General features: G+C 41.9%; 1 protein-coding gene across 9 annotated transcripts in view; it reads left to right on the top strand.

Moving 5' to 3' along the window:
- PCDH15 (protocadherin related 15) overlaps window positions 1-21,520 on the top strand; it is a 688,108-nt gene that overhangs the window by 170,319 nt on the left and 496,269 nt on the right. For all 9 annotated transcript variants that reach the window (XR_001876630.1, XM_017826140.1, XM_017826139.1 and 6 more), the window contains one exon: window positions 1,822-1,899. The gene's annotated coding sequence lies outside the window, so the exon portion shown is untranslated. The remainder of the gene's footprint in view (window positions 1-1,821; window positions 1,900-21,520) is intronic.

Genomic DNA, 21,520 nt, shown 5'->3' with positions numbered 1-21,520 from the left:
GCCCCACCAGCACCCCCAGGGCCTTCTGCCTGGGCTGCTCCATCTGCTCATCCCCAGCCTGGATTGATCCCAGGGGTTCTCCTGACCCAGGGGCAGCACCAGCACTTGGCCTTGTTAAACCTCCTGAGATTCCCAGGGGCCACTGCTCGAGCTTGTCCAGATCCCCTGGATGGCCCCGTCCTTCAGGTGTGTCACTGCACCCCCAGCTCGGTGTCACCTGCAAACCTGCTGAGGGGGCATTATAACCTTGGTGTTTCCTGCTCTCTGGAGTTTTCATGGTATTTATTTGTTTCCTGTGATTGACTGTGACAAATCTTTTCCCTAAGCCATTGCTGTTCCATCACCCGTGTACACAGGTGCTGGTTGCTGAGGCAGGGCAGGCTGTGCTGTGGGTGCCTCGCTGTGCACCGGGGCAGAGCTGTTCTGCCTGAGGAGAAGAGAGAGCTGCGGGGAAGGAGCTGCGAGGGGCATTGCAAAGTGATCCGCAACCGACAGCTTTCCAGGCAAAATTCAAGTTTCTTTTCCAGCATTCCCTGAAGGGGAGCCCGGTTGGGGGGATGCCCGAGCAGCAGCAAAGGGGCAGGAGTGGGATGCGTGAGGGGACACAAGGGGCTGCCAGGGCAGGTTGGGGCTGTCTCTGCTGAGGGCAGATCGAGGACACCTGGAAGGTGGAGGGGGGGGTCAGGGGTGTGTGAGGAGCTGCTGCAGATGGAGTTTTGGCTGCCCCACACCCCTGGGGACATGAGGCACCCGTGGGTGGATAGCTGGGAACCTGCTGTGTGAGGCCAAGCTTGGGCTGGCAGGGATTTGCGTGAAGTGGGAATTGGTTTGAATGGCCCCCTCAAACTGCATCTGTTTCACCCGTTTAATACCCTCAAAGGATGTCATGTCAAATTAAATGTGGGAGCCTCATGTTACCTATTGCTTTTGGTTTGTTGCAGGTGTGTGTCTGACTTACATGTTTATATACTTATTTAACGTTTACACCAAAGCAAAAGAAACTTTGCTTCTTTTTCCTTACACAGGCACTACTCAACCTCTTTATAAATGCAGCCATTGCACTTCAGGGGCAAGAGTGTGAGAGTGCCAGAACATTCCTACTCTGTCATACCCCTGGTTTTCCTTTAAAACTGCAGCCTAAGAAAAGCTAAATGATTGGGGTTGTGTGTGAATAAATAGATTCTTTAGCCCTGGAAATCCTAATATCATTAATTCCCAGTTTCAGTGAGCTTTAGTCACGTACCTGCTTGTTCTGTGTGTGTGCTTTGCCTAATTCAAACTGTCCCAGTTACCACAATATTAAACATTGTCTGTGTGCTTATGAATGTATAAAATAATGGAAGAAATAGAATTATGACAGTGATACATGGATGTATTTTGGAAATCGTACACAAGCACAAGTAACCATCAATCTAGTCATGCAACAGTTTTTAGATTTATTGAGCCTATGTACTGAAAATGTTAAATGGACTCATGTATTTTAAATCAGCAAGTTTGAGCTGGCATAGCTGTGCTTGTTTTGTTGGTGTTGTGGTCAAATGACCTTAGGAAATACATATTTTGGAGTAAATTCCCTCTTGCTGAAATCAAGGCTGTTACTTGAAGGATAGGTGGTAGAATACATTCGAAGGCACATTATAAATCAAAACAATTCTTTCTCTAGAAAGCTTTGATTTATGCATGTCAAATTAACTTTTCCAAACTTGCTGTAATTTATCTCAAACATGAGAATTCTCAGGAAAAGGAAAATGAAATGTATTTGCACTGTGCACTCAAGGTAAAATTTTTGACTCACTATTAATCAACAACAATGTCTTCTAGGATGATGGGAACGTAATTCAGTGGATACCTTTGGAGCAGCAGTCGCTCTCTGGGCTGACAGAGGGACCAGAAAAAATGGTAAGAAAAACTCTCCTTTTAGCAGGATTTTTCTTTTTTTTTTAATCCGCTACAATAGTAATGCAAAAATGTGTGTTAGGAGTTTTGATGGTGAAGAGCTGAACAGATAAAGCAGATAAAAAATGAACTGTTTAACTGGTATAATATTAAAGAAAGTTAGCGTGATGGTTTATTATCTGCAGAGGTACAAATAATGTGTCGTTGCTTCTGTTCTGCATGTACAAAAAATAGTCCTACGATCTGGGATAGATTTATTATTCTTCATTGATTGCCTCATTCTGTTGGAGGACATTTCTGGCAGTAAAGTAGAAGACCTGTCACATCTATCATGAGGTGTCGGAGATCTGTCAGGTCTGTGCCTCTTTTTTGAACTTTGCTGTTTCAGAAAAATGTAGCTGAGCATTATAGGCAGGAGTCTGACATTTCCAAGATGAAAATCAATCTTCTTTTATGTGGTGTTTCTCAAAGAAGACTCGCTTTGATTGCACAAGTGGTGGTTTCACATGTTGGAGGACACCACATGGACACCCAATAATTTGGGTAACAGATTTGACGGGTGTTCTGTAATGGAAATAAATTGAAGAAATGATCATAGAAGAGATACTCAAGTCAAGATAGCAGAACAAACACTGATCTGCTGTTGTCACAGCTATGAACCTAAAGGTGTTTCTTTCTGGTTCTTGCATTTTCTTGTATTTCTTTTTAAAGCTGGGGACTAACAAGGTAAACACAGCCTGTTGTGAATTACTATTCCATATTATTCCATATTTAGACGGGAAAAAAAGAAGAACTGTTAAAATGAGTTGCTAAAAGTGTGAGAAACAATGAGATGTCCTAATGTACAGGAAGGGAGGTCAGATGAAACACATTGAACTTTAAAATGAATGTTAAAAAAAATGTTTAAGCAATTTATTTAATTGTAAAATACTTTGAAACCAAGAGACCCATTGTGCCAACACTGGTCCTTGTCCGGGTGATCAGCACCTGGGCTTTTACTTATGCACTGTGGTGTTACTAGAGACAAAAAAGGCTAGTTGTATGTTAGTGTCTGCGTCTAGAGACAGCAGAAGTCTGGGGAGAAGGGCACCATGGAGCCACAAACAGCCAGACAAGCACAGATCGTAAGATGCTGGGAGTGTCATGGGAAAATATTCTTTTGTTAGGTTGCTTCCCAGGGCAGATGTCTGGAAATAATGAACAGAGTGGTCTTGTTTCCTTAGTAGTTGCATTCAGGGAAATCTTCATCAGAGAAATAAATAAGTAAACTAATGTTGTGATCCTCAGTTGTCCCGTTCCAATAGGGAGAAGCCTGGAAATTCCCATGAAGGAGCCACTTTGGTTCCTGGGTGGAACCATGTGGGATGAAGAATTACCTCCATCAGCACATGTCTGTGCTGATGGTTTCAGCTGCCTTTGATTTTGATAGACCTGTACCTTTGGTACAGACACGTGGCATAATTGAAGCAGTATTCAGGTGGTCAAGTAGCACTAAGAAGAAGAAATGCAGAGAAATCAAAAGAACTGGCAGGCAGAATTTGGATTTACAGTCATCAGTCATAGAAACAGGCATGAGCTGAGTGATCTCTGTAACAAATACATGAAAAAAGTCTATATGAATGTAGCACTGAAACGTGATACAGTATTCTTATTTTTTTTTTAATCCACCCTGAGCAAAGACAATCATTGTATGAAAATGTCTCTTTCCTGTCACATACCAAGAGCATCCTGTGGATGCTGATTTTACAGAGGCACATGTTTTCACCAGCCTGCATAGCTCACAAAGCTAAAGAGTTTTCATTTTTAAATATTTCTAAAAATCAGTTAAGATAATTACTAGCTATTTATATCAAGAGGTTTTAGCTTGGTAGGTTCTCAATTTAGTCACTCAAACATGCCCTGATATTCTACACAGATGATACTGTGTCAGCCACAAAATACTGCCTCAATTTTTTTAAGGAGTTTAGCAATGCATGAAATGCATCTTTAGAGCAGGAATAGTCTCCTATCTTTAGGTTTCTAGCAATTATTTAATTCAAGACAACAACAAAAGTCCCTAGAACACACAAATAGTCTTAAGTTTAAATAAGATGACATGTAAGATGGATTGATAATTTCTCCTCCCTATATTTATTTTTCTTTATAAGTTGAAAAAAAAAGATATTGGCTATTTCCGGGCTTAAGGCACCGGGAGAAACAAATCCTTTCAGTTCCAGAGCAGACTCCATTAACACAGATTGCCTTCAGCCTATTAGGCCTCATCACTGAGACGTTCTAAACAAGTGTTTGTTTCTAAAAGCTCTGGAAGCCAAGGAATTAACCCTCCCCCCCTTAGTTTTAAAAACATGTTTTCTGAGCCTTAATAAAATGACACTTTGTCTTACTTTTGTGTCTCCAGTCATGCAGGAAATTAGAGGACTAGTTCCTTCCTGCAGACTTTGGGTTTCAGGCTTCAGGCTCAATTTGGCAGGTTATATTGCTCAAATTAGCTTGTAAATGAGATATTTGTTTCTAAAGTACAACTGATATCAACTTGAATGCAAATACTTAGAATATGAACATGTCTCTCATTTGATTCTGTAATTATGTGATGGTTTTTCTTGTCAAGAGAGCTCAGAAGCTTAGTATTGATTTATGTTATTGAGTTTCTCAAACTGCAATGTGTCATTGTTAAGTATAATTTAGAATGGCCTTTTTTCTCTCCTCTAATCTTGTATGTGGCAAAGCTTGATCTAATTTGGGGCTGGAATGATCTCAAGAATCTTTTAACTCTTGTGCGCGTGTAGTGACGGTGGCACGTCTGGAGGAAGATGATGTCATTAAGATGTCTGATTTCTTTATGGTTGTCTGTTTGATATGAAATGATATTTTCAAGCCAGGCCTGAGTACTTTTAGCATGAGAGAGGTTTTTATGGGAATCCAGGTTTGGAGGGAATCTTCTGCTGTTCTGGAGGGAATCTTCTGCTTGTCAGGTGGGGAGGGGGTCACCTTCAGCACACGACTTGCATTAAGGCACGAAATGGCCTATCTGGAGAGATGGTTGCTGTCCACCCCACCCATGCTTCAAGCCCGAATACCACCTGGGGAAAGAATGGATTTTGGCAGGTGCTAAAGTCATTTTGCAGTGCTGGCCTTCACGTGTTGCAAGAGAAACACCAGAGTTACTAACGTTCATATCCGGTGGGTGTCATGTGATGCTTTGTGTTTTCCTGGCACTGCAGAAGGTGACCATGGATGCTCTGGTTGCCTGTGCACACACTGCACTTGAGGTGCTGCAAAGTGCTGTGCTGACACCCCAAAGTCAACCAGAGCTGGAAGGGGGGGTGAAACAAGATGTGCTTTAGGTCTCTTCCAACCCAAGCCATTCTCTGATTCTCTAATTCTGTAATTAGTAGATGCTGGGCTGTAATAATACATTAAAAGGCAACTATATTGAAGGAACACAGTGCCTTTTTTTTCTGTCCTTTTTTTTGCTTGTATTTGCATTCCAGACCAATCCAGTGAACCATCTGTTGAGACTTAAGAAAACTGTAGTCTGGGCCCTAAAACCTCTTTTCAAACTGCTGCATTATAATTGCCCAGTTCAAAGGAGGCACATTAACCTGATGTGTTTAACATGTAGATAAATAAATGCACAAACCTGTTCCACATCTTTGATTCATTTTGATACCAAAACTAAAATAATGACGTTGGAAATTGATTTCAGCTTTTGCTTTATAAATTGATTGGAATATTCTGAACATGAAATTCTTCTGGAATTTCTTTTGAAACATTATGTGTTATTTGAGAGACAGTTTGTGCAATGTGGAAATTCATGTTTGACACATGCTGACATTGTGATCAGAGCTCTTGGTTTCCCAGTTTGTCTGTGTGGCTGAGATGAAAACGAGATGCTGGTCTCAAACCAGGACCCAGCAGTGCCTGGGTCAGATTGACTCTCTCAGTCATGGGTGCTTTTGTCTGTGTGCTGAACCCGTGGTCCCAATCCCTTCCCTGGGGTAAGCCAGGGAAGCAGGGGGTGTAGGCAGGTGTTTTGTCTTGTTTGGTTTGGTTTGCACTGGGAGGTTTTTTCGTTAATTCAGTGTTAGCCATTCGAATCTGTTGGATTGAATCTGAAGTGTTAGGGTTTCAGGGCTGCTCTCCTCATCCCACATGTTCCCTAACTGGTAGAGGATAACTAAGTTAGAAGGTACTAGCAGCTCTAACAACACAGCTTTCCTCTGAGGGCTGACTGCCAGGGGAATCTAGGGCATTGGTCGGTTGCAGTTTTAAGAGGATCATCAGAAACATGAGGTGGGGTTGAATCCAGCAGAGAAAGATGGTGAGATAGGCAAAGGTCCCTGGGTGTCCTCAACTACCTCGTTAGGGAAACAACCTTAGAAATTGTAAGGAAGCTGATAACTGTTCTTTTGTCTGCCTTCTGTTCATGGAACAGCATTTCTGTGTCTTCATGGACTGGCTGGTATCAGAGAGGTTTGTTTATCATCACGTTTTGTCCTTGTGAAAGTAATCAGGTATGGGCCTCAAACTGCCATGTTGCTTAGAACAGCATGTACCTGGAGGTAAGTCCTCCAATTGAGTTGGTTTTGCCAGATAAAATAGGCCTCCTGGTTGAATGCTGTCAATGTGCAGTCGTTCTTTTCTACTCACTCACAGTTGTGAAGTGCAGGATATACACTAACAATGACATCTGTGCAATTTTTCTCGCCAAAATGACACCCTCTCCCAGATGTACCTTTAATGACTATTTCATACCAACCCATTTTCATCTTTGATAAAATTGCATTAATTACTCATACTCATGTATTCGCTTTGCTGTGAAACAGAACCAATTTTCTTCATATTATTGCCAAGCCTTCTGTGACAAACCGAAACAGATGATCTGTAGTATTTGCGTCATCATACGAGCTCTTTGAAGCACAGGCTGAAGCAGCAGAGGTTGTTCTTCAATCACTGGGAGTGCATTTGTGCCTTGAGGATTGCAAATAGAGGATGTTTTCCCATCCTGTACGTACACAGATTTGCTGGCAGAAATCTGTAGTGTAGGTCAGTTGTCTGTTCAGTGATTCTGTCATCCTTTAAAGTCATCTAGGAGAGTGTAAATTCATCTGCCGTGGCTGTGTGGGCCTGCAGGGTCCCCTTGCTGTCTGTTGCAAACAAGGTGGAGTGTTCAGTCATTCCTTTATTTGCCCAGAAGAGTGTTTCTTCAACAGTACCACCTTAAACCTCTTATGTTTGTGTTCATGGAAAGGTTTTGGAGCTGTTCATCTTTCCAAAGCAGACTGTCAGAGGTATGGAGGAAGGGAGTGTGTTCTATTCCCCCCCAGGATGTTTTGGAACAGGAGGGCTGCATTGTTATGAATAAGCCAAAGCTTCCACGAAGTTATTAGCCTGTTCTTGGTGAAAATTTAAGTGGAACAGTAGCTTGTGGATCTAGGGAGCCAGTGACACTTGGGCTGTGCCAGCCACGGTGTGGGCACAGGCCCAGGGCAGTGCCCGTCCTTGTGCTGGAACCACTGAGGGACCACGAGGGCTGTGCCCAGTTCTGGGCCCTCAACAGGAGAGACCCGGAGGGGCTGGAGCGTGTGCAGGGAAGGGAACGGAGCTGGGAAGGGGCTGGAGCAGCAGGAGGGGCTGAGGGAGCTGGTGGGGCTCAGCCTGGAGAAAAGGAGGCTCAGGGGGGACCTTCTGGCTCTGCAAGTCCCTGACAGGAGAGGGGAGCCGGGGGGGGGTCGGGCTCTGCTCCCAGGGAACAAGGGACAGGAGGAGAGGGAACGGCCTCCAGCTGTGCCAGGGGAGGCTCAGGTTGGCCAGGAGGAGGAATTTCCTCCTGGAAAGGGTGGTGAGGCCTTGGCAGGGGCTGCCCAGGGAGGTTTGGAGTGCCCATCCCTGGAGGTGTCCAAGGAAGGCCTGGCCATGGCACGGGGTGACAAGCTGGGGATCAGGCACAGGGTGGACTCAATGGTCCTGGAGGTCTTTTCCAATATAAATGACTGTGGTTCTGTAGCAGTGCTTCTGTGGTAAGGATGAGTTTGGTTTTCAGAACTGAAAATAGGTAACGTGTTTTTAAAAGCAAAATAGACAGCTCCAGAAGTAGGATCAGTAGTAAAATCCTAAAATGTTTTTTTCATGTTCCTTTAAAGCAAGGAGACACCCACATTTTGGTCCTTTGTGTCCTTTAAATCTTAAAATCTTCTGAATTTTACTTGAGTTTTCTTTCAAGGCCAGGTTAGATGGAGCCCTGAACAATCTGATCTAGTGAGTGGCATCCCTGTCCATGGCAGGGGGTCAGGACTAAATGATCTCTAAGGTCCCTTCCAACCCAAAGCACCCTAGGATTCTGTGATCCTAATCTAGTGTTCTGTCTTGCCAGAGAGTAGCTGGTGAGTCAGATGTACATACTGGCAAGCATTCTATATGCCACAGTGTAATAATTTATGCTTAAAACAAGCTTATGGATAAAGGTCTCCTTTTTGAAGTTCCTCCCAACTCCTTCTCTCTGTGAAATTGTTGGGGTTTTTTTACATATCCTCAGTTGTAGGAACAGGTTATGCAGTTTGCTTGGTTTTGAGGGGCATTGCTGCACAGACAGCACTGCCCATATACTGACAGACTGGTGGCATGGAGTCATAGATAACAATTTTCCATCTCCTTTCACGACCCTTGTGTCATCAAACCTGTATAAACAACTACACAATGTCCCTAATAAATGTTTCTGATACCTGAAAAATTCCAAGGACGTGGTTTGAAAGTATAAATCAGTCTGTGATTAGTTGTCCTAAAATTGGATGCAAATTTTGTATGTTGGGTTTTTTTAACAAAAGAACCTAGGCAGTGAGGTCACAGTTGAGTATTTCTTGTATTTCTTCTTTTATTTCTCTTACTATGGATGGAGATTGGCATTTAATATAAAAATCTCTTCCAATACCTTTGTTGTATTTTATATCTCAGTCTGACAAATACGTTTTTAAATGTATATTTATCTTTTCCTGCTTTGTTACTAAGGGGCTCTGCCTAAACATTTCTACTGAATTCGGGGGTAGGAGTGATATAGGGAGCATAGAATGGGGTAAGAGGGTTAAGGAATATGTAAACAAGGGTGCTACAGGGAAAGGGATGCTGCTTTTAGAGTCTACTTCCACTACTTATAAAACTTACAAGTATTAGAAAAATAAAAACCCTTAGGGGCCTAAGGCATTACAGCACATGGAAGACTAATCCAAGCTGGACTATCCCGGCATGACCAACCAGTAGATATGGGATGTACAAGAAAATAAATTGTTTTTCCTGTGAGAAAATACATGGATGAAACTTGTGTTTGACAGTCGCAATTTGATGTATAAAAAGCCCCAAATTCTGCTGACAAGTGTGATACCCAAGGCAAATTTGCAGACAAATGTAATGAAAAATATCTGTGAAACTTAACCACTGGGGTAGTTGAGCTGTTGGGCGAATCTGGTATTTTAAATATGCCTTGCACAGAGTGTCTGAACTCCTACTGACTGTGTGCACTCTCAGATTCCCCATCCTAGTATCTTAGAGAAGGGCTTAAAAGTTCATTTAGTCCCAGCTTTTATAAAGGATAAACAAGGAAAACAACTTTTTCACGACCTGTGAACAGGATGTGAAATCCCCAGCGTCGCCTCAGCTTGGGGTTTACTGATTCTCACATCTGGGATGTTCAACAACGTGGGCAGATTTCCATACCCTAAGAGATCAAAGTCACAAATAGCAGGTAAAGCCTTTAGCAGGTACTGGATCTGTACAACTCCCAAATGATCCCAGTGATCAGGCCACTGGAAATGTTTTGGGAACAAGGATTTTCTTCAGTTTCTGAGGCAATCAATGAATTGTGCCCAGCAAAGCTAGGTTTTTAGCAGCGTGATTTCACAAGACCTCTAACTGCCGTGTGCTGAGCAAGAGGGATGTTAGATGTAATGCTGAAACCACTTATTTATAAATTAATGTAAGCTATGCAAAATGAGTGTTTTAAGAGGGCTGATTGCCAATCCACTGGTAATATGTGGCTTGAGCAATTGTAACAGTCATTTTTTTTTTTTATTAAGTCCCTAATTTTGGTTTGGTTGTTGTTTTGTTTTTTTATTTGACAAATTTCCATCACATTTAAGGTTAAACTTTCACATTTAACCATTGTTCCAGTGCTTCACATGTGAAGCATTGGAACAGGCTGCCCAGGGAAGTGGTGGAGTCACTATCCCTGGAATTGTCCAAAAAATGAGTAGACGTGGCACTTGGGGACGTGGTTTAGTGGTGGGATTTGGTAGAAGGCTGGACTTGATGGCCATGGGGGTCTTTTCTGACCTTAATGATTCTGTGATTGTATGGCTGTGGTAGCACTTTATATGATTTTGCACTTATCATGTTTTCTGTTTGCATTTATTTCCCTCCCTTGTATAACAGACACTTGTATAAAGCTAAGGAAAAACCCAGCCTGAATATATCACTCCCATTCTTTTTAACAAAAGGATGAAGAGAGTGTAACAGAAAAAAGACCTTGCTGCAGTCATGATTTCCTGTCTTTTGAACTTGCTGCTTCTTTTTGAACTTAAATGTTATATATTTAAATATTTATTTTCATTGCTCGTGGTAACTGCAGCAGTCCTTATGTGGGCACATTCACTAGTATGAATAATGAAATCTTAAACTACTTTAAAGTACATTATCTACTTGTGCTGTGTAGGAAAAATACCCATCTTTAATCAAACTATCCTTTTTCATAAGCAAGCAGCTCGTCAGAGGATGATAGAGATTGGAAAGAAGATTTTTAAAAAAAACCTATTCAAGCAGCAGTCCAAAATCAGGTTTAAGACCAGGCTGTGGTTCAGAACCCAGTAAATCTTGAATCTCATCCTGTTAAACCTGACAGAGATTGGATTTACAGTCAGGGGTAAGAAGACACGTTCCAAGATCAAGAAAAAATTAATTCAGAGAAAAGTAATGGTATATGTATATTATGTCACATATATTATATTATATCATGTATATTATATTAAAAATGTGATGGCAGGGGAAAAAAGAACAAGCATGTGGTGTTGGTATATTAACACAGAGGCCAAAATAAGTATGAAATAATGAAAACAGACAAAACCTATCCCAAAAAATACAATGCTGAAAATTAGGTTCAGGGCACTGCCTTGATTCATGGGTCTGTCCATGGTCAAAGCATTCAACTCCGCTATTTAAATACCTCAAATTGGAAATAAAGGGGAGAAATACCTGATACCTAAGTAACCTTTCTTTTTTCCTTTAAAATGCAGCCAGTGCAACTTAAAATCTTTTAACCCCAAAGTGTTTCCTATTGGAACATGTAGGTAGGGAAGTTCAAGTGCAAGTAACTTTTACTGGTGTGTGGATAACGACTTCCTTGCCAATTTTCCTTAAACATGCAGTCTTTGAATAGAGTGTGAAATGAGAGCTGGTGAGAACACCTGAAAAAACACAGGTGATGTCCAGAAAGAAGCAAAAATATGTCTGTGTGTCAACTGACACACAGGATCTACAAGCAGGGAAATGGAGATGTGTGAGACAGACATACCTAGAGCTTCTGGGGCAGAATCAGGGCAGTAAGGGTAGGGAACTCCTTCCTCCTGCTACACAGTTTTCCTGAAGGAGCGTGGCAGGCTGAGATCTGGGAGAGAAGAAAAGGCAAAGGAATGTAATGCATTCCTTTTGTATGAGTTTTCCCAAGTTATCTCGGTTAGCAAGTGGTGGCAAATCCAGGACTGTGCATGTGAGTGCATTTTTTAAAGAGGAAACTGATTGCCTTCTTTAGGTAGAAACTCCGTGTTTGGGGAGAGACTGGAATTACTGTCACCAAGTATGTTTTGTTCTCAGTGTAGACATTGGAAGATAAGAGCTTAGCTTAGTAATATAAAATTATCCTGCTAATTACTAATTGGATAGATGGAGTGCCTATCCCTGGAGGTGTCCCAGGAAGGCCTGGCCGTGGCACTCAGTGCTCTGGGCTGGGGGACAAGGTGGGCATCGGGCACAGGGGGGACTCCATGGGCTGGGAGGGCTTTTCCAACCTCAGTGATTCCATGATTCCAATTCCATTTTTTGCTCATGCCAGCATTGTCTCTTTCTCCCTCTTTCTTTCCCTATGGGGTGTTTGGTTTTGGTTGGTTGCTTGTTTGTTTGTCTTGTTTTTTGGGTTTTTTTTCCCCTCTTTTGTAATGCATTTTATTTCTGGAAAATATATTTTATAAAATCTGTACTACATTTCCCTTTGTCATCTCATGGCATTTAACAAATTATATGTGGGTGTAGACATCATTGTGACTCGTCAGTATTAGCTCACAGAATTTTAGCTTTCTTAAGGTATTTTGCTTTTTAAAGAGCTCTGTTTTGAAGGGAATAAAATGAATACAGAAGTCCCTGAGGATTCAAAGAAATGAAAGCAGCATATACCTAGTCTTTTATGATAAAGCTTGAAAATAACTCAAAGTAGTTTAAGTTAGAAATGTATAAAAATGACAGTGTTTTCTGGGGCTTGTGATTTTGGTAACCTGACTCTTTATTCGAATGTTAGTTGGTGTTACAGCATTGAGAAGGAGCCTGGGTAGTGTGTGCCTGTGTCCAGTAAGCAATTAGTATTATTTTTTATTAATTTTCAATATTAATATACTCATATTTATGATCTGTCCTATTTAAAATCTAATAATAATATTTATTTACCTTTGGGTTTCTGCATCTTCATCCTATTTAATCTCTGTATCTGATTGTCTCATGACCTCAGATAGACACTTGTGTGAAGCTTTTTGTCTTGCAGAGAGTGAACTCTTGTCCCTGACCAGTAGTTTACTGACAGAAAAAAAGTTCTGGAGAGAAACCGAGGAATTCTAGTATTCCTCCAGTCTTCAATTCTGTTATCAAGGCCTGTATTTTATTAAATCACACACAAAAGCGATAAGTGCAATCATGCAAAACTAACTGTGTTTTGAGGTTTACGTATTTATAGATATTAAAAAAAGGCTCTCCAAGCAATACCTGGAAACTCTGGAGTGCAGTGGCACAGGAGGGATTGGCTGAGAGTGCCAGGAGATCACAAGTGCTTATTATAATCCACTTGAGAAGCTGCTGTTTTGCACATTAATCTCATCTGAAGCATTTAAAGATCTTTAGTGCAAAGCCATCCTTCCACCTCTGAGCTGCTGGGCTCTAAGTTTCCTGAGTCCACAAAAATGTTTCCAGTAAGATGAGATTTCTGGTGTTAACTAGGAGGATTTGGAGATTTTTAAATGATTTTTAAGTGCTTGCACAGAGGCAGAAAGCAAGCATGGGAAATGCTTGGCTCAGGAGAAAATCTCTATAAAATAGTGACTGGGAGAATATGGATGATTATACCGAAAGCCTTCAAATACCTTTAGACATCACTTCTACAATTGGTTCAATAGCTAAATTATTGGTTATTAGCAGTGCCCTTACAGGGTGATTAGTATGTTATAGGAAAGATTTTAGCTGTAACTGTGTCCAAAACAGTTTTTGATAATGAGTGCTCAGTTATCTGCTGATCTTTAAAGTCTGTGTTAAGGGAGAGTTTATCAAAATCAAAAATCCCAATCTATTTTGAAGCACATGAGGATTTTTCCATAAAAAAAAAACATGATCTTTTTGAGTTCTGTCACATGAGATTTGAACATCTAGAGTTAATAGTGCTATGGATGAACCGAGGGAAAGGGGACATAAAATCAGAATTTATTATGAAAATAACACAGACCGCAACTAGGTAGAAAGAAAAAATATACATCACTGATGCACAACTTCCCTGTCCTTCTTCAGACCCCAACGGGCCTAAAAAGTGAAACAACTGCAAAAGCTTTGAGCAGAAATATAAAGTGTAGCAGTTAATGAAATATAAATGAATAGAAAAATGCAAGTATTGATTGTACCTTGCTTTGAATCATAAGCTGCAGATGAGGCAGTGGTTTGAGAAGGCGACAAAATGTGTAAGAAAGATTTGAAAAAGTAATCAAAGGGAGAAAGAAAAATAAAGAAAAATGGTCAAAGGCATTTTCCTGCAGCAATAGAAGTTTGTCAGACTGCTCCTTATAATTCAAAGGCATTTGCATATAGTTTGTAGTGGATGCCATCACCATTGGTTGTCTAAACTGTTGTGGGTATAAGGGAAAATTGCATATGATTATAGAAGAAAAATGTATTAAAAGTAGGGAAAAAAGAAACTGTCACTGGTCCAAGTCCCTGACCTGTAAATTTTTGTAAATTCTGATCACAGAATCTGAGTCACCTAAACACTAGGGGAAAACAAATGGGAAAATGGACTTAGCCTTTGATGCAGGGGTTGCTTAGGGGGAGTTCTGTGTGCAAAGCAAAGGCTAGATAAAGCAGTAGCTAAATAACAGAAGAGGTGGAGTAATAGAAAAAGTGATTTGCATTGTGAGTTTAAACCTTGAAATCAACAGAAAATTAGGAGTGTTAGTTTAAATGATAAATGTTGATCAAGGCAAGAGTCCTTGTCCCCTCTACCCCAGAAAGAAGGGAAGAAGGGTTAAACAGAATATCACTTGAAGGGAATCCAGCAGTGTTAGACTGGAGCACCCATGGATTGTTTTGCCTTATGCATTTGTATGCCTTGTGAAATCTTTTCCTCTTCTGATAAGCAGCATAGCATCCAAACTGTTTGTTGGATTGCATTGCCAGCTGCAGAATGTCCTCTTACTCTGGAAGAGCCAGGAAGCAGGAAAACAGGGCTGGTGTGGATTCCTCCCTGCTGAACGTGAGGGTAGTACCAAAACACACGGGCACCTCCCCTGGTCAAACTTGAAGACCAGAGCATTTTCACTCAGGCCTGGACAGCAGCAACCACTGAAGACCCAAGGTGAGAAATCCACATGTAGGAACTCCAGGGAGACCCATTTGTAATGTATTTCCCTGTAGGAGCTTCCAAAATCCCAATATAAATCCCAGCCAAACTGTAGAACCGATGACATCATATTTTCTTCCTTTTTTCACCTTGCGGTTCCTGATCTGAGACAAAGCTTTTCCCTCTTTGATTTGACTTGGAATTTGATCCTCTAGGGAAGAACTTGGCTGCACAGATCAGTCCCTGGGTTTGAGGGCAGCTCCACAGTGGAAAGTACAAGGAAAAGGTAGTTAAAAGTATCAGCAGGTTTCTGACCCTGCAGTTGATTGTGAGGAGCAGTGTCAAAGCATCAACCATCTGAGGGCAGGTGAAGAGCTTTGTACGGCACAGGTGACTTTTAACAGACATACTGGAATTCACTTTCATGGTTCCAGAAGGGAGGGACTGTACTAAGAGTAGGGACGGAGGGCAAATCTCAATCATCTGTTCGTTATTTTCGTTTTGGAAGGGATAAAATTTTTTCCTTTGCCTTTCAGGCTCTGTGTAATAAATGCTGTCATGCTGTTCTCTCAGCTCCCACATCTCTTCCTTCCCATCTCTCCATGCCACCATTTCCTTTGCAAGTTTGAAGGAATCAATTATTCCACTTAGAAGGCAAAAAAAGGTTCCAACTGTTTTTCATAAGGGAGCAGAAACATCAGCTGAGGCTTTGCTTGAAAACTGGTGCATCATTTGCTAAGAATAGATTTAAACTTTTCCATTCCAGATCTCTCTGGGAGCAAGACATGGTCTAGTTGAAGATGTCCCTGCTCATGGTAGGGAGGTTGGGCTATGTGGTCTTTAAAGTCCTTTCCAACCCAAGGCATTCTAGGATTCAAACACCCCATCCAGGGACTCCTGCATGCACAGGACTGTACAGGTGCCAAACTCATCCTCTCCTGACAGGCACCGCTGGAATCAGAGGTCTCTGTCAGTCTTTGGAAATCAGTGAAGCACTTGGAAGTGTTTTGAGTTGTCAAATACTGACACAGAAGACATTCTCTGGGCTCCAGATGGGCAGTGCGACGCGACGTGTGGGGAGCTACTGCTGGATACAGAGTGTGCTGTGCTTTTGATGCTGCTGAATTTGGCTGGTGTACAGAAGATCTGTGAAGCTGCTGGACAGATTCTCTTCCCCCTTCCATATTACAGCTGAGGGGTTGGGAACAGATAACCCTGTTCAATCCCTCAGTGGCTGTGCAGTCAGGGCATGGCAGCACTGACACACAGAACTGGGAGGGGGTGAACACACGGGAACCCGGGACAAGGAAAGAAAGGTGGTTTTGCAGGAAAACCTCGTAAAGCCGGTGCTTGGTTTGGTGAAAAGACACAAGTAGAAAGTGGTAAACGTCAAAATTAGATCAGTCACAAGTGCTGTAATAGTAGAGCAATGCTACAAGTATTGTAATAGTAGAGCAGTGCTTCTCTTGGGGAAAGCAGTGTGCTGGACTGAGGCTCCAGCAGCAGCAAACGTGCTCTGAGGGGCACTGGGAGTGTATGAGAAAAAGTATTTCACAATGTAATCACTCTGGGTTGGAATCTCCCACTGCAGATGGGCTGGCTCTGTCTGCCTGCTTACATGGCAAAAGGGTTCTAGCAAATTATGGAAAGAACAGTAGTTGCAATAATATTAAGACTTTTGCCTCTGGACACAGTAGGAAAGTTAGCATTAAAATGGGCTTGATTCTCTTCTCAGTTCTGTTCTTTTGCACACTGAGTTTTAGGATCAAGGGGCAACATTTTCAGTGCATATGAATTCACATCCTTTCCTTGGAGCACTGATGACTTATGAGGACCAGCTGTTTTATGAACTTTACTCAGAATTTTTGGACTTTGAGTTGTCATGTCACAGCCTTAACACTTCTTACCATAGTGTTGTGTATGAAGGTTTCTGTTGCTCAGGGGAACCCATGTGGCACTTGGGGACATGGTTTAGTCGTGGCCTTGGCACGACTGGGTTAACATTTGGACTTGATGATCTTGGAGCTCTTTTTCAAACTAAATAGATGATAATTTCATGTGGAAGCATGCCAGTTTAGGCTCCCAGATTCTCACAAACTGTGTTACTTTAATTGTACTGTGTGGTACAATTTATGCATAGGATTTGCTGATGTCTCTGGATTACTGGTGGTGCTGTAGATGAGATTACTGGGTCACACATTATAAAGATTTACAGCCAATTGTGTGTAAATAATAGGAGGTTAGTGGACATGCTGACTGCAGCATATATTTTCTAAAATACAGATCAGTATGATTTTTTCAGCTTAATATGCAGTTTCATATCATTGCACTTCCAAAAGTTTTATGGAGCTGATAGGTTAGTACCTTTAACACATCCCAGCAAGTCAGACAGATTGCATATTCTAAACCTTATGTTCACCTCGTAAGAATATAACTGAAAATTATTGGCAACATCTAACTTGAATGTAGATATATCTTATTCTCAGTGGGATCTAGAAAAGCCAAGTGTGGGAATTGTGTAATGCAGTAGTTTTTAAAGTTAAGAGCATTTGCATGGGCATGTAATCTGAAGCTTGCTTTTTCCTTTTTTTTTTGTTTTTCCTCCCACAAGTTAGTGCTGAGTGTGAATGATCTCCAACCCCTCTTAGATATAGTCCAAAAATCATTTACTTATTCCTCAACCTCAACCAAGTATCTTCTGCTTTCCCTTTTTCCTTTTCTGCCCTTCTGGTTTTTATGCACTCACAGGGAGTCTAGACTGCTCACCCCTGGGGGATTAGTCTGTGTCCACTCAGTTCAAGTGTGAATTGGTCTCCACCCATCAGGAAACTTCCCGTGTGTTGATCCCAACCCAAACAGACAAACTCCATCTTTTTGTCTTGTCATTGTGTAGGAGCAGTTGGCACTCCCAAGAGGAAAGGAAATCTTTGGTTGGGCAGTCCTTCTTGGCTAGAAGGTGACACTGCTCGGTGGTGGTGGTGTCCGTGTCCCACCATCCATCTGCTCCCCTGTCCCTGAAGGGAATGAATTGGTTTCAGTTTGCCTTTCTGCAGAAATTATGATCTCTGCACTGAGTCACCAGCCCTGGAGGTTTTCAAAGGACACACAGAGATGTGGCCCCTGGGGACGTGGGTGAACAAGGCAGTGCTGGGTTAATGCTTGGCTCAGTGGTCTCAGAGGTGTTTTCCAACCCAGACCATCCTGTGATTCCGTGATTAATGATCTCTAACAAGACAAATACTGTATCTCTGAGCACACAACAGCATGGTGCTTGTAAAACTTTATAGAACTGTCAATAGCTTTGACAGGACTCTCGGAAGGTTATTTTTTGCAACAGTGACCACACTGTTAATATGATCTCTGGGAGAAGGGTCATTTAAAGATTCATTAAATCTGTTTCCTGGTGCCTTGATAGTACAGTGGTGGCAGGGAAGAACAGTGTTGCATAATTTCCTTCAGTGGATTAGTTATGTTGAAAACCACTATGCTTTTAAGTTATTTGCTGGAATCTTGGGTTAGGACATTTTCCAAAATCAAAGATTTTGTCTGTGGTTCTCTAGAATAGAAACCTCCTCTTTACTGTTTCCCAATAATGTTATCACTGCCTGACATCACAGTAGTGATAAAAGAAGCTTAGAAGTTGCTATGAAAAAGCTGATCTGTTGGGAACTTTGAGAGTTCTAATTGGCAAAACCAATGAGCCCCCAGCTAGAACAGCACCTCTTCTTTTTTAATTTTTCGTAATTGCATAGCAGTGAGTGATTTATCACCCGACTTCCTATTTTTAGCAGTTTTTCCAATGCTGCTTTTTCATTGCTAACCCCAAGAATGTGCACAGCTGCTCAGAGGCAGAATAGACATGAGAGCTATAAATAACTTTTAAGTCTTTTATTGCTTTATTATTTCAGTGGTAGCAATTTAACACAATAGGTCAAATAGATCCTGTTTTAACCTCTGTCTGTTCAGTACTCCCTGGAGTTGATGTGACAGGCTGTAACCACCTTCCTTTCCATGAATTCAGTGAAGTGTATTGTGCCTAAATTTCAATTGGAATGGGTAGGGCAATATTTAACACCTCCTGTCTCAGCCTGAGGGACTCTCTCTACCTAATCAAGTTCTTGCTTCTACAGAGTCAATAAAAATTTGGTCGTACAAACCACTTGACAAATTCCAGCTGAGTGTTAATCCTGGGAGGTGAACTTCCAGAGTACTTAGCAGTAATTTTGTATTGTGAGATAATGAAGGTTTAGACGTGTCTGACGTTCTCAGGGCATAAAGGTGGGTTTGCAAACCCACATCAAGACTTCATTGGAAAGAGCTGCTGTGTAGTTATTAAAGTCCAAAGCAGCTGTTTCAAGAGGTCAGGCTTGTGAGCCCACAGTTTATTCCCATGATTGACAACGATGTGCAAACAAAGAGAAGTCACGTGAATCGACCCTTAATCACTGCAAAAACTGAGAAAGCAAAACAAGTGATCTCTCAAAGCGCTTTTGTTTAGAAGAGAGTTAAATATGCTGCTAGCTTTGTTTGCCTTGTCTTAAGAAGTCCTGATTAGATAGAGAAAATAGATTGTTCATCCTAATGTGTTTTCCTACTTAACCAGTTCCAGGCAGTGCAGACCACGGAAGAAATCAAAGCAGTGTGATGAGATATAGCACTGCAGAGGAGATTTTTATATATGACCACACTTGAAATTATTTTGTCATCTATAGAAAACCAATTTGGAAATTAATTCAATAATCTCTACCCCACCTCCACCCCAAAAAAAAAAAAAAAAAAGGCAACCTCTCTCTAGAATGTCTTGTCATATGTATGGAACTTATGTATGTTTTGTCTGCCCTTCTGCCTACATTGTATATTATATTTGGGGCCGAGTCTGTGGCTGTATTCTTTTAGACACTTAGGCCCTGAATGACTGCATCATTCCCTAAATTTGGTCTAAAAACCCTCTGGTGCCAAAGGCTTGAGGTGAGCCAGCTCACTCTGCCAAAACTCCAGCTTGCAGAGGGCATGAATGATGGATGAGCCCCCCCCCCAGCATTTCTCAGCTGTCAGGAGCTGTCTCCCAGCCGTGGTCAGACCCACACTGTTACAGTGCCTTTCTGTTCCATTACCAGGAGGGATCAGCACCCAGGGCTGCTTCCAAATGGAGAATAATCCTCATCAATTTGGCTCCTACAGAAATGATCAAGGTTGCACGAATTCGGAATAAGTGGCTCCAACAAACAGATCTTCTCAGAGGGAATCAGTTTTGGTCTGATATGTTCGTTGTCCTGGGAGCACGGTCCTAGTTTTAGGGGACTACATGTTGAGGGAATTCCTTGAGAAAGGCTCTTAATGAATTGGTTTATAGCGGTGGTTGAACTGTAATTAAAACAAATGGAAAAAAAAGAAAAAAAAAAAGGAAGATGAATCGTGACTCTGGTCATCATCTAAGGGGTGGGTGGGCAACTTCCCAGCCCCACAACCCATCTGATGGGCACATGTACAGAACAAACCATGGTGCCAATCCTGGTCTATCCAGTACCGGCCTAGTCTTGGCTCCTGGTGCTTGGGAAGTTTTTGCAGGTATTTTTTCCTCAGCACTAGAGTTGATGCATCCTGTGCCTCTTTGTAAGGTTGGGATGATTTCCTCAGGTGCTGCTTCAACATTGTAATGGATGTGTGCTCTGGCATGGAATTCCAGCTCTATCCACTTAAAATAGAAGGGATATTGGTTACTCTAAGACTGGATTACCTGGGTTTATTTATACAGTCTCCTGATGGATCTGGTACTCTTCCCATGTTTTGTTGCTGCCTTACACCCAGTTTCTTCCTTTCCTTATTCTTTTTATGATAATTTGCCCAAAGAGCTTCTTGATTCTCATAGAACAGGCAGCCCTTAAACTCTACCATTTTTGAGGAAGTCTTAGTAGTTTCCTGTGGTTCCGCATAGAAATTTCAATTGCTTTGTGTGTAATTAAGTGATTGTGTCCAACTTTCCCTTTCTGTCTGTTGCCCTGGCACTGCCCAGCCCACTAATCCATGTTCCCAAGTGCCACATCCACATGTCCTTTAGATCCCTCCAGGGATGGCCACTCCACCACTGCCCTGGGCAGCCTGTGCCAGTGCTTGACCCTCTCCATGAAGAAATTTTCCCTAATATCCAATTTAAACCTCCCCTGGTGCAACTTGAGGCCATTTCCTCCTGTCCTGTTGCTGTTCTCTGGGAGAGGATCCCGACCCCCACCCAGCAATAATTTTTTCTATAAATATTGCTCTATATATCTATGTAGAATCCTCTTTTCTATTAGCACCAGGGAGTGATGAGATCATTAATTTGAAATTAATGGCATTTTGATGTGATGTTTTAGTATCCTATAAATGTGTAAACTAAGTTAAATCTTGAAAGTATAAACCCCAGATAGACATGGGCTGGAGATCAGAACTGCTGTGCTGTCAGCAGCTGATTCCTGGGTTTTGCCTTCTGTCACCCCCCTGAGAGCAGCTGGGGATAACTGCTCTTGTGGGCTTAGGCTGCTGTGTTCCTACAGAACAAGGATGATGTGCATCATGTCCTGCAGGGGTTTCTGAGCTGTCTCCTGCTTTCTGGTGCCTGCTTTCTGTTTGCTCCGGCTTCTCCTTATCTCTGATTCCTGCTCTGCTTTCCTGTAGCCTCAGGTAACTCTCAGAACCTGGAGCAGCAGTAAAATCCCAGGCTCTTGGCCAGGTTTTTATTATTCTTCTTATGAACTGTTAACTCTCCTTTTTCAAAGGTACAGGGAGGAGGCAGACATTTAT

The sequence above is a fragment of the Lepidothrix coronata genome, unplaced genomic scaffold (genome assembly GCF_001604755.1).
Source record: "Lepidothrix coronata isolate B3197 unplaced genomic scaffold, Lepidothrix_coronata-1.0 Scaffold124, whole genome shotgun sequence".
NCBI lineage: Eukaryota > Metazoa > Chordata > Aves > Passeriformes > Pipridae > Lepidothrix > Lepidothrix coronata.
This window is presented reverse-complemented; position numbering and strand designations above follow the sequence as displayed.